Genomic DNA, 14,439 nt, shown 5'->3' with positions numbered 1-14,439 from the left:
CTCTCTTACTTTAGAGTTAATGCTGATTTTTTTATGTCTTTATGTTGTTTTTGTCCACCGTGATGCAGCTTCACGAACAACCCATCTCATTTAAACATCTAAATGGTCAACCAAGTCTTTTCCAGAAATGATATTGATGTTTACCTGCAGGTAAACCAAACCGACTGGACTGGCAGAAATCATACAGGACAATTCCTATAACCCCTTTAAAATACAATAATCTGATAATTCTGGTGTTCATCTTTAAAATTGCCCACATATAAACAAAAATAGGACATTTATGAGTCCACACAAGCAAGACGGATGTTTTTTCAGCATAAATCTATTCATGTGAGAGGAAAAGTACAAGCGTAATTAAAAGAAATGCCACAAATGAAGTAATAGTATAACTTTGCAGCTCTGGTCATTATAAAAGGACTTTTGGACCAAAATAATTTTGATTTATTTTACGGAAACTTGTAATGAAAGAAAAGGCTCAACTGAAATATACAACCATTGCCTTTAGAATGTTAAATTAGATTATATTTATGAGACTAAAATAAAAAATACTTTCTTTAGGATCAGATTTGATCCAAATGGACACATTTAATAAGGTTTATTTTGTGCTTTAAAGTTTGAAAGAACTGGAAGAATTTAGTGAAAGGAAAAACTCCAGACAGAAAATAGGCTGACAGTCTGTTCATTTGGAAAGAGTTTGCAGTAAATTGAGTTCCCCAAAGGAAAGTGAAGGTGCCCCCACATCAACACCAACCACAGCCCACAGCCTGGCTGTCTCTTGCATCAGTTCAGGCGTTCAAGTGCTCTGACAGAGACACCAGGGAGGCGGGGGGGCTCTAATCTCCACAGACGTTTTATCTTTGTCTTCCTTTCACAGCTCAAGTCCTCTTTTTTTAAACAAGAGGAGGGAAATGCTTCCATTCATGCTGAAAAGAGGCACTAACAAGCCTTTTTCCGAGGCGGAGGTTTGGACAGTGAATAGGCGGTTGTAGGTGTTTTTTGTCTGCTCCTCCCGTCTCTTCCTTCTGCAGGAAAGCCCTCCGTTAACAGTGCAGCTGACTGTTCGCCTGCTTGGGAATAAGGACTGACAGAGATGAGGCCACAAACTTTAACACATTTTTCAAGAGAAGCACAAACCGGCTCCCTGCAGCTTCCCTTTTCTGTGCAGCACTTTTCTCGCAGCCCTCTTCACAATTAGCCGATTTATTTTCCAGCACTCAGGCCTCCTGCTGGAAAAAAGTCATCTAGCAGAGGCCCTTTGACTGTGGACGGACCCAGCGCTCCTGCACGGCGTTATTCATCAACCTGCCACCTTTCAGATCTTTTCTTCATCCTCTTTTTCAGTGTTCAGGCGGAAGGGCTGAGAGGAAAATGAAGCTTCTTGGAATCAACATTGATTTGTTATCATTGCTGATGGAGCTGGGGGTGACTGATAATTGGAATGTGTCAATGAGGAGCTCTCCCAGCTGTTCAGGATGAAGCTGCTCTCTCCTCAGCAGAACATTAATAAGGATGTGAACCAACAAACAAACAGACAGTGCTCAATGGCTGTGGCAAGGTCTTGGAGGCTTAAAGCTCCTCTTTCCTTTTGCAAAATCTGCAAGGAACATCCTTGCAGATTTTTTTGTATTTCTTTTTTTTTACCTCAATTATTTTTTCCATATAAGAGCTTTTAAAAACATGAAAACAGTTTTAATCAGGGGGGGTGTTGATGAAACTATTTTGCACACCAAATGAAAGCCTGGACTATTTCAGACACTTCAGTGTACAACAGAAAACTGTTGTTTCAATCAGATTAGTGTTTATGCTGTAAATATCGATTTATTAATAAGAACCTCAACAACAGTCGCTGAGAATATTTCAGATTTAATGCCGACGCAATACGAATGTGAAGAAAGACTGACCAGGATGTCGGGGAAACTTGGCTAACAATGTGTGAAACAGCCTCCTCCGTCTTAAGAAAGGAACAAATGAAATATGGACAAGAAGAAAAGTAGAAGAAGGGATGAAGAAAATAAGGGTTAAAAGGAAATACGGGCAAGTCATGAATGGATGAAGCTTGTGTCCATCATATCATTAACTAGATGAGGAGGCGATGGAGGAGCAAAGCATGCAGGGAAGAGGGATAAATAAAGGAGGAGGGGATGATACATTATATAAGAGATGAGGAGCACACACAGGGAGAAGGAGGAGATGAATGAAATGAGCACAGCAGGACGAGAAAGAATGGATGAGGATAATTACCTGACAGCAGCACTTTTCAGGTGATTGGACGTTCTTGCCAACCGCTTGTGGTGCGGTTCTGCCCTCCAACTTTGATTCAGGTAATAACATTACATGAAGCTGCAGTGCAGCTGCAGCTTTGGGTTGTGTAGCTGCCTGTACTTGTGGAAAACAGCAAAGCTGCCGAGGTTTTCTGTTGGATCATAAACTTCAAACAGTTGCTCATAGCACTCCTTACAGAGTTGCTGCAGTGGTGGTAACACGCATTAGTGTTACCACCACTGCAGTTGGACCTTCTGTTTGCTGCATTGGTCCACAGACAGCTTCCCCCTCACATGCAGGACCCTCCACCCATGAATCCTGCAGAAGTTTAACAGGGACACTGCTGATAGAACCTCTCAGCACAAAACCCTCTTGTTCTCCTTTGGTGGATCTTTTTTTTTTCTTCTTCCTTGGGGGTGGAGGGGCTGTTACTCATAAATGACAGTGATGTGTTATTATACCGTCTCTGTGCCAGATCCAGGAGAGATGCTTGTCGTTTTCTCGGTGTATCACAGACAGCGTATAATTAAAACATCAAACGTGGGTGAGTCATTTCCGGAGCAAAATATGAAGCGTGTGTGACGGGGGGGTGGTGGGAGCTTCCAGAGAGCATGAGCGGGCCCACGGGTCTAATCTGAACCATGAATGCGGTCTGAGGGGACTCTGGGAGTGAAAGGAGGAAAGGAGGAAATCGGTGCACGAAGCTAGCATGAGGAGGATGAGGGTTTGCTGCTGGAATCCTTCCAGACGGTAAACTTTCTCCTAAAAAACTCCTCCCTCCCTGCTGGACATCTTGAGCTCCACAGTTGCTCTACTTTCCCCTCAAAAAGATAACCCCCATTAAGTCTGGTGGTCCTCCTCCTCGCCGTCACTGATACGCTGCTGTAGCCCCCGCTGTCCACCCCCTCAGCAGGTATCAGAATGAGTGGATGGAGGGGGAGTGGAGGATCAATGATCCAGATTCCTTTCATGTTTCCACCTCACTGCTCCAGACTGTTTGAAATAGCTGGGATGCCTGCAGATGTTGAGGAACATGAGAGGAACGCCGGTTTCTGATCCAAACTTTGGTGCTTTTACCCCCCTCTAGCTGCAAATTAAACCAGCAACACTGGTAGAAACTGATTTTTTTTAAACTTTTCCACAGCATATGGGTGATAGCGTTCCAACCACCTGACTGGCTCTGCTTCTGATTAAGATATATTTTCCACAGAGAACAGAAGGAAATCTGAGTGGAACTGGCATCTTTATAACATGAAGAATGAATCAAGATGGGATTTTTTTATCTGCTTATCATTGAGTCCGAGTTTGATTTTCACTCCTCCTCGTTCCCTTTATTGGCTCAGGAATCACACAGCACATCATTACCGACACTGTTCACACACACACAGCAGGAAGCTGGACTGGAGGAGAAGACGTCATGCCAGGTATGACTCATTCTTTGTAAGTGAGTAGCTCAGTTTGTGCAGCCGCTGTTACGTTTTCCCCTTCTTTAAACCGTTAACTTCACCTGGTTCCTGCATGAGTGACTCCTTTCTCTAAAGTTTCACTGTCATCCTTCAACAGAAGCTCAGAACAAACCAAATGCTGACTCAGTAAACCAGGGGGGGGGGGATTTGTTATGTGTAAAAAAAAGTGCTTAATTTTTGGTGTAAATAAGGAAAGAGTGGTTGTATCAGTAAAATTACAAAATAATAAATAAACCGTTGGTAAATATTTATCAAATTATTATTACGTGTGGCCACAAATGCTTCTACAAGTCAAAAGAATATGCAAATAAAAAGTTTAATGAGAAATTTAAAACGAGAATTTAAATAAATGATAATTAATCTATTAATAAATGTTTTAGTCTGATGAGTTTAGCAAAAAATTCTACTCAAATCTATTTGTTATTACTTTTACACAGCACTAAAACAGCTGAGCACAGCTAAAGCAAAACTCTGGGAATATTATTGCTGGAAAAAAAACATTCATTAATCAAAAACTTGTTTTACATTTTTATTTATTTATTTTTCGGTTTGTTATTTTTATATATCACCAAAGATGTCACTGACAGCCTCCTTGACACACACTGTTTGACATGCCGTAAATCTTTGATCATTTACAGAATCAACATGAATAGGCTGATTTAGATGCAGAGAATAGCAGCTTTTCATAGTGGTTTCCCACCAACATGCAGCACATTACTAATGCAAAGTGTTGCATGTTGGCACAGAATCATTTTTTCTCTTCATTAGATAGCATTGATTCCATAAACACTACTTTACTGTAGATGCCACAACTCATATTCAGAGCTAGTAGAAATTCACTACCAAATATAAATAAAAAAACTCATCTCTGAAAATAGAACAGGCTACAAAGTCAGAGGATGTAAAGAATTTAAGATAAATTTGCAAGACCCTATAGAAAATATTACTGTGTGTTGGTGTTTGGCATCAAACTTAGGAATATGTTAAATAAGGAGCCTAAACAATACTCTAATATCCATATATTAAAAAAAAAGTACAAAGAACTGTTATTGTATTTGTACAGCGGTGATAGAGATTAAAGGTCACAAGGGTCAATGATAACATAATTTAACTATGTGCATTTATATATATATACAAATAAATACCTTATTAGTTTGTATATTTAAAAGACCCATAGAAGTGCATGAGGCTGCCACAGTTTAATATCAAAAGAGGGATTGAAGAGAGGAGTTGATACAAATCCTCTGTGGAAGAATTCTGTGGATTTCAGCTCGATTCTGATTTGTTTTAGTTTTTATGTTTTCTTTTTTTAGTTTAGATTTTTGTTCCTCTCTTTAATCATCTTCACATCACTTAATTTCTGATCCCCCAGATCTCACGTCACTTTTATTCTGATCTTTTTATGTTAGCAGTCCAGTCCTGTTTTTTCTCTACAGTTCTCTTAGTGAAAGTGTTGTGTTATCTATTTAGCTTTGGTTAATAAATGTGTTTATTTTCTGCTGACCTGCCTTTTACGCTCTTGCATTTTGGGTAATTCACAAACCACTGACTATGACCAAATCCCCCATGAATCTAAAGAGCAAGTTACTGGACTTTGAGAGGAGGCCAGAGTCGATGTAAAAAAAACCTCCAAGCCAAACATGAGCAGAACTGCTGCTCCGTGGAAGCTCCCAGCTGTTGAAGATGACAGAAGTGACAACATGTAGCCCCAGAAACTGTGTTTCTATGAACACTTTTCAGTTACAGGAAATACTAAAAATGCAACACATCCTTGTTTTTAATCATTTCCAATGATAATCACAGAAGATTCTTTGATAACACCATGATTTTAATCATGATTTAATTCAGTGAGTGCCAGTTACCTTTTCCTTAAACTATTAGGAAAAAACATCAATAATTAAAATGAGTTGAGCATTAAAACAAACAGAGGTGTTTTGGAATACTATGGTCTCCCTTTTTTAGCAGAAAATGTAAAAAGATGATTAGCTTCAAAGTAAAATCTCAATCAACAAACATTTCATGTTAACCTGCTGGTCAACTGGGTTAGAAGACCAGAATTTATTTATTTATTTTTGCTTTGAGGTCTTTCTGGTTTGCGTAAAACCTGGCAGTGTGTCAATTTTAGGCGTTAACCTTTGCTTTTCCCAGATTTAGTCTTTGTGACACGTGTGCAGTGAGCAGGTAGAGCTGACAGCAATGATCTCTGCAGCTCCTCTGGCCAGAGCAGCAGGAAGTCAGGTTAAACATTGCACCGCACACAGCTCCATCTGTTCCTCCTGAAGCAGCGGCTTCTGCTCTGACCAGCAGCTCCATCCACTGCTGTGAAGTCAGCTGATTTTATCTCTGAAGATGTCTACCCTGGTTTGAAGCAGAACAGCTGCTGAGAAACTTTCACTGCTCGTGTTGAGAGCGTGTTTTCTCCTGAGTCATCACGCCGTTTACAGATGAGCCCGTAAAAATGAGCGGTAATCGTCCCAGCCCGATAAGGTGGAGCACACTGGAGAAACAAAGTGAAAGGCTCTTTCTTTACCTCAGAGAGACGTTCCCAGCACAGACGTAGCTTTCATTGTGTTTATGGATCGAGGGGGGCCCGGGGAATAAATCACAGGGTCATTGAATGGGTTGTTTGACCTTTGGCCTTGAAGCTGAGAAAAGCCTCTGCACTATGTCCTGATGTCATCAGCAAGTCATTACTGCCAAGGCTCTCAACACCTCCACCATTGCAGCTGAATGCTCTCTGCTATAGAGCTAACCCACGGCCTGGCACCTAAATCATTCTGTGGGGCGTCACTTATAGACTTGACCTTGGCTCTCTGCTGTTTTCCGTCCCATGCTCCCACATTTAACCATGTTTATTGTTTCTACGCTCAGTCTCAGTGCTCTCCAGTTCCAGGAGCACAAACTAACTGATGAGGGGAGCAGCAAACACTGGAGCTTCATGTTCAGTGAAATGCAGTTATGAATCCATAAGGTTCTTATTTCTATCTTAAAACAGGACTTTAATAGGAACGTGCATCAAGGTTCCACTCCGATCATCTTCTGATCTATTATCAAAGTGTTCTCAGTGGTCTTTTAATTTTACCGTTTTCAGCTAAAATCTGAAAATCTGTATTGTTTTCTTGGACATAGTTTCTGCAGAATGACAGGAGTTCATTAGAAAGTTGTGGGCGGGACTGTTGGCACAATGCTCCTTTCCCCACCCCATAACTGAGAGCTCTCTGTTTACATGCTCTCCCACTAGCTTACAGCCCCTCACACACCCAATCTAACATTCTGCAACAAAAATGGCGACCAATATCAGAGCTACCCGGCCGTACAGTTTCGACCCAGATTCCAGCTCAGACCAGGAAAACAAAGATGTTCATGGATCTATTTTTCTGCAAGTGGATGCATCAGAATGGAGTGAAGCAGGAAGCTTGTGGCTCACCAAGAGTATTTTTATCACAAATATGATCTTTTTCAAACAGTAATTTATAATCTGCTCCCGTTTCATAACAATTTGAATTAAAAAAAAAAAACCCTCAAATTCAATTTTAAGCGTAATTTTTTTCTCTATATGCTGTCAATCATCAGAAAAATACTACAACATGTTAAAACCCAATTTTTATCTGAGTGGGTCTTCAATGACAGCGCAGCTTTCCTCTCTGAGCTGAGAAAGACTTCTTTTAACTGCATTCAAAGTCGAGCTTGTGTTTTCTTAAGGGACGGCAAGGTGAGCTGAGGTTAACTATTTTGACCGTGAACGCCAATCTGAGACCTAATTTGAGCCAAAAGGCCTCCTGAGGAGTAACCTCCTCACTAGGACCCTGACCTTTAACCTCTTCATGGTGCCTCTGCTCTATATCCACAGTAAAAACTGTATGAGAAGAAGAATGCAAAAGACAGAATTTTTTAAAACTTTATATAAATCAATCAGAAATGGAACAAATGCAAATGTGTAATGATTCAAGGATCATATAGAGCTAAATGTTTTTGTTTTGTCTTCATACTTCAGTGTTTTCCTACTGTTCTTGGCAACAGAGAAGTAACTGTGAACAAGTTGGATCGACTCCTGGCTTCAGGTTGCAGCATGCCCACCTCCGGAGCACATACTGACAGGTTTATGTTCTTGTCTACCGCGTCGTTCTGCACTTGCAAGTCTTAATCATGCCGTTGAGCAATGGCATCCCCTGAAGATCTCATCTCTCAGCAGCTACAAGTTTCATTCTCTCCCGCCCTTTTGCCCACAGCCATGGCAGAGAACTTGAGCTGTGTGCAGAGCGGGGGAGATTAAAACCCCTGCTGGGCCAATAAAATAAGCAGGTATTCATGGGGGCACCTGTGCAGACTCCTCTGCAGAAGTGCACGCACCTCAACACAAAGGAGCTTTTGACTAATGTATTTACATTAACCATTGTGCCTACACCAGGGATGGAGGTTTGCCAGGAAACGTCTTGACAATTATTGCTTCATGTAAACAGTGGTGTGTGCCCGAGCATGTGCTGGCTAACGCACACTTACTCTGTCTGATTCCCTTCAAAGCCATCAGCAGTGTGAGAGCCCATTTGGTTCATATTCCATCAATCATGATTAAACCACAGTGGAAAAATGGAAGGCGCCAAGACAAAGAACCTTTTCAGGGAACCTATAAATGACAGTGAAAATAAAAAGACCCACTCTGATGAAAATGGTGTTTTTGACACATTCTTGCTGCATTTTTCTGACAATAGAGGACATATAGAAAAAAATTTAAGCTCAAAATGTCATTTCTACAGATTTTTTTATTCAATTCGTTGTAAATCAGGAGCTGTTGAAAAAAAGATCAAAATTGTGACATAGAAAATTCGTTGGTTGGGCTGCAAGCTCCCTGCTCTAAAGCAAAAGTCCTGCCCACAACTCAGAGCTGATTTCTAATGAACTCTTGCCGCTCTGCAGAAACTATGTTCTAGAAAGCGACTCAGGTTTTGGCTAAAAATGCCATAATCATAACTAAAAACACAATTAATTTGTATGTTAATCTAATTAAAAGTTTGTTTAAACTTTGCCTAAACATGTTTTTCACCATACCTGCTATTTTTACAGCTTGTGATTTCTTTACAAGAGCCAGTAACTTAAATAAACGTCATAATAAAGGGCATAGCAACAGAAGCTGCCACCACAGAGAAGCAAATGTCAATGTGTAACAGAGCTTCAGGCCACACGTACAGTTTGGTTGAAATTTAATCTCTTAAAATAATTTGTAAAAATAAAACGCCATGCTTCTTTTTTAAGCCCATCTCTGATTTGTCCTTCTGGATCCACAAATAGCCTCTTGTTGCGAGCTGCATTCGCTGTCATTTGCAGTGTGGGAAAACCTGCGCTTGTAATTACAGTAACAGTGAAAGTCAAGAAGACACACCTTTGTAAAACGATTCCTGAGAACCCCCAGCGTTCACACTGATGGCTCCGCCCCTGACTTTTCCCTCAAATGCATGCTTAGGGTTAACACCCCCCCCCCTCCTCACATGCACATGCACACTCTTCTCTCCACGCCGCCCAGCACGAGCTGTCACTCCTTTAGCGTGTCACTATAATGCACACTGACAACAAACAACTGGCCTCGCTACTCTTTACCCATGATCCCTCACAGAGCATAAAGGGGAAGGGGAGGGGGAGGGCAGAATGGGGGGGCTTTTGTTATGTATATGAACCCATTATCTGTCATATTTGCTTTAAAACTGGGAAATATTTTCTTTCGTCCTACAGAAGAGGATGAATATTTTTGCTTTACGGCTGCTGTAATTCTAAAGCGATCAATACTCTCCTGTCAGGGTGCTGTGAGGAATGGGTGACTGCTCACCTTTGACCTCTGGGGGGGTAGAGATAGAGGGCAGTTTAACTTTCTGACCTCTTCTCCAATGCAGCTTTTTTTGTGCAAAAGCAAAGAGTATTTTTCTCCCCTGTGAGACTTTTACGAGCAAAAGACAAAAAAACTGAGACGGGGGGCTGAGCCAGTGGGGGAGGGGAGGCAACAAACAGGCAGAAAAATTAAGATGAAATGGAAAAAAAAAAGGAGAAGGCAAATTATGAGAGAGGAAAGAAGGAGAAAAGGGAACTGGATCTGGAATTCAGTCAAAGTTGAGGCGTAAATTTGAGACGGCGCCCTGTTGCATTTTAACGCCGAGGAGCCAAAACGCTCTCCTCCAGAGAAGACAAACTTCTGGGGATTGATGTCCCGATGGCACCAATCGACTGGGTTTCTCTTTTTTTATCTCGGGTTACTCAGAAAGGGAAAATCATTCAGGATGTAAACATTAACCCGGCCGCTTGGTGTTGCAGGGCATGAAAACACTTCCTGGGAAAAAGAGGGATTTTGCTCTCAGTCACATGAAAGAAACAAAATACCAAAATTAGGAGCAAACACTGAGAAGAAAAACGCTTCTGGTAAAACTCTTAATACCAGTTAAGATCAACAGACTTTACAAACCATTTATAATCACTAGTTCCACTTTAAAAAAATATTTTTGGTGAATCTAATGCTTCAATTTTTCTTTTATATTGTCAAATCTCAGAATCTCAAGATGATACAGACTTAGTAGGAGAATAAAAGACGTTTATTGGCTCAGTGGCGTTTATGGAACAGATATGTGGAGCTTGGAGAGACCGCTGGATCCTTCTGACCTGTGGAGCAGAGGGGATAGTAGAAACCTCCAGTCTGATGTCTCAGGGGGAAGATTACACAGGAGGCATTAGACTAGAGAGTCAAAATAGTCACCAAAGACTACCCGCCCACACTCAATGAGCAGTCGCTAGACGTCCCTCACAATCCCTCTCTGACACTCTGGTCAGAGCTGCATGTGAGAAATTCTTAAAAAAACTATTTTGAAATTGGCAGCTTTTCTGTTGGTTTTTTATCTCCGTAGCAACTATTTTATTTTATAGTCACCTCGAGGTGACTGACAGATCTATGTCATTTTTAAAAGTATCGGCAAACATAGATTTTTGGATGTCCTTGGCAACAGAGGTTTTTTGTTAACCACACCCAAATTCCTAATATTTCAGATCGGTTTTCAGTCAAACTTTTGGGAGCTCGCCACGTTAATGTCATTCTAAATCTACAATGTTTGATCCCTAAAATTTATTTCCAAGTAGCTTCCCAATGATGCTCGATGAGTTTGAAGGAGATAGACCAAAATCCCTAACAAGGAGGACTTTCAATTTGGAGAAAGTTCTAAGGTCAAAGATCAACAAAAATGTTGCTTAGGTTTACAGATTTGGCCTGCTGGGATTGTTGTGTGATATTTGATGTAGATTGTGGGTAAATATGAAAATTGCAAAATTCAAACTTAACCACTAAACGGCTGACAAGCCATAGTTCCTGTGGCCATCCCATAATAATTTCAAAAATTCCTTTGGATGTCTCTAACACATGTGTTTTAGTTTTGTTGGTGTTTTTTTCTTTTTTTTCTTTTCTTTAAATCCTACAAGAAATATTTTGGCCCCATTCATCCTTTTAAGGTTTCCTCCGCTGTGAAGTCATATTTTTTTCTCAGAGGTCATTCATTCACAATGTCCAAAATTCCTTTTCACCGGGCACTAGGTGTTTGCAAGTTTTGGTGAGTGTTTGAGGATGGGATAGAGGCAACATTTTTGCTCAAAGGCGCAGAAAGAAAGAAGAATTGAGAAAACTATCTGGTCCTTCAGTACAGAACGGGACAGAAAAACAACAGCATCCAACTCCAGTCCAATCAGCAAGATCCAAATCCAAAAACATAAAAATAGGGAGATGGGTAAAACTCACCAGGTCAAGAAAGAAAAAAAAGTGAGATAAAGAGTAGCTGTACAGCCATGATGACAAACGTCTGTATTGTGATTCATTCACAAAAATCTTGAACAAACTATGGTTTATGTGACATTCACATTCATACATGAATGTAGTGTATAGTTTTCATTGTGAATTTTTAAGTCTAAAGGCAAAGAGAAACAAACATTTTGTTCCTGTTTTGGTCACAGATTAGAACAGAGTGAGTTTTTAAGACGTCCAGTCGGTGAGCAGCTGAGCGTCAGGCTGATCGGCGGGGAAACTCAGCTCGCCAAACTGCAAAGAGGAGAGTGGAGGTGAGGAAAAGGGATGGGCAGGTCAGCTTTAAGGGGATGCTGGAGGTCCTGACTGTGACCATGAGGCCTGCCCCCCATGACCCAGAGCACCACCCCTCACCCCAAACAAGATCCATGCATCCAAACATGCAGAGTCACAATGGCGGGTCAACGGCCTCTTGTGCGATCCAAAAACAGTTTGTTGGCTTTTTGCCCAGAGGTTACAAAACAATGGAGAAGGTGCTGTTTGGATGCTAACACCATCTAAAAGATCCACGACAAGGGCAAGTTCCTGAGGCTGAACTGCTGAGTTTACAAGCACCAACTTTCTTGAGGGCGTGCACGTGCTCTTTGACAGTGCACGAGCATGGGGCTTGCAGGATCCTGTCTGAAGATGTTAGCTGCTGGGCTGGAGCGGGGTGCACAGGACTCCATGGCTAATCTGCTAATGTATTCCAGAGGTCAGGAGGGTTTCGCACCAAATCAATGGAGGGATTTACGCAGCTTTCCTCTGGAATGTGCCCCATCCGCACTCCGCCTCAGAGAAAACATCCACCTCTGCCTTGCCAGGCCGTCCAATATCCGCAAAATGTGACCATAAGAAAAAGAGAAGAAGAAAAACCAAAAGATAACAAACGCTCCTGCTCTGTGTTCAACAGTTTAATGAAAGTTGTGGAAAGTTTGCAGAAACAAATTTGTTGTTTAGATTTCCTTCGAGAGTTAAATTTGAAGATATGAAATACGAAATTCAGAATAACTTGAAATGATTGTTAATTTAGTGAGAGGTGTTCAGTTATTTAAAGCAATCTCATCAGACACCAAGACAAACAATAAATCAAACAAGGAAAAGATCCAAAATATCAGAAAATAAAGACGTTTTCTGATGTTTATTCTTATTTTTATATTATGTGAATTGTGTTTTTTTTAATATAATGGTGAATTAAATGTTGTAGAAAAGGATTTTTGTTAAGATTTAAGCACGTTTGCTGTTTCTGTCTTTGTTATTTTGTTTTTATTGTTTAATCCTGTAGATTAATGAGTAAGAAAAAGGATGAAAATTTTCTGTTTACATTCTTTTACCATTAATTTGATTGGATTTAAAGCATTAAAACAGTTTTTGAATTCATGTACACACAAAACACATATCAACAACACCTTGACTTTGATCCGAAGTATCATGTGAATTTACAGAAGAGACCCCAACATCCGACAGGAAGAAGAAAGACTCTAAAACTTTTGATTCTTTATCTAAAACTGCAAAGTTTTGCCTGTAAAATGATTTCAGCTTCTAGTAAACATTTCAAACACAGCGGGTGAAATACTGTGTGGCCTCCTGCTTTCCTCCCTCTTTTCCACAGGGCTGTAAAATGTGTTTGAACACCATCATCAGGGAGGAGTGGTGGCTCCTTCTGCAGACCTGGACCTGAGACATTTCCAGCTCTCTCTCTGTGTTGCTGTGAGATCATTTATCATCTCCAGACTGCAGCAGGTTTATGCCGCGCTCCGGTCCTCCTCTCATCCGCGTCAGATGCTGGACGGCGTTGAGCTCGTGTCATAAATAAGCTGGCTGTGATAGAGGAGGACGCCGGATCCCAGACACCCAGACGAGGAGTACGGGGCCTTGGGCGGAGGTCCAGACAGCCCGGCTTGAACCAAACCCACCGCAGACTCACAGAAACTGGGCGCTTCGCCTTCACCATCCTCACTCCTTCAGTATCTGTGTGTGCAGATCATCATGGTAGGAGAGGAGGACTCATCTTCAGCGCCAGAGACATCTGATGATATTCACTCATTCATGTCTGTGAGGAAAATTGATGCTCTTTGTAAGTGATAGTAAGAACAGTTATGTAAATTCTGGGTTTACAGTCTATTTCTTTTAGCAAAAAAAATTACATAAACAAAGTTATTTTTATGAAAGCATGATTTCTCTTTCTTTCATCAAAACTTCATGAGTTCTCTCTATAATTCATGTCTGCTTTTGGTCTATTTTGAGAAATGAGAGTCAAATTTTTCATTTTTATTCCTGAAAGTGAAGCCAGCACTAAGGCTTAAAGTAACTGCTATTTTAAAATTAAGTAATTGATGTTTAAACAAAAAACAAAAACAGGGTTTTGACTAAAACAGTCACTTAAAAAATGACATTGCTTCACAAATCCCAACACGAATGAACATTTAAATTGTAGTTTGTAAAGGAAAATGATAAAGTTCTGTCCAAACTATAAAACATTGCATATTTATTGTTAATGGTCCTACAAAGTAATACTTTAAAATGTTGCAAAATATTTTCTTGGACTCGAAGAGCATTAAATGACTCCTGCATTGTTTTTTGTTAATGCCTGATTTGGTTGTACCTTTGTGCATGAGGGACAGATATTTTTTAATCCTCAAATGCCTCACAGACTCATTGCTTTGAACAAATAAATATTCAGCTGAAAGTATGTTGTAATGTAGGATCACTGAACATGTAATGAGTAACATGTGACTTGAAATTATGAGTAATGCCTCACAAAACTTTGATAGAGCAAAAAGGAATCTGTTACTCTAATACATTACTTTTGTAATCAGTTACTTCTGGTACTGGTTACAATACTTAAAGCACTCCTGACAATTGTGTTTTTGTCACATGGTCTTAACTGGATTACTTTGATTTGATTGT

Source organism: Oryzias melastigma, linkage group LG15, assembly GCF_002922805.2.
Source record: "Oryzias melastigma strain HK-1 linkage group LG15, ASM292280v2, whole genome shotgun sequence".
NCBI lineage: Eukaryota > Metazoa > Chordata > Actinopteri > Beloniformes > Adrianichthyidae > Oryzias > Oryzias melastigma.
Note: the sequence above shows the minus strand (reverse complement) of the source record.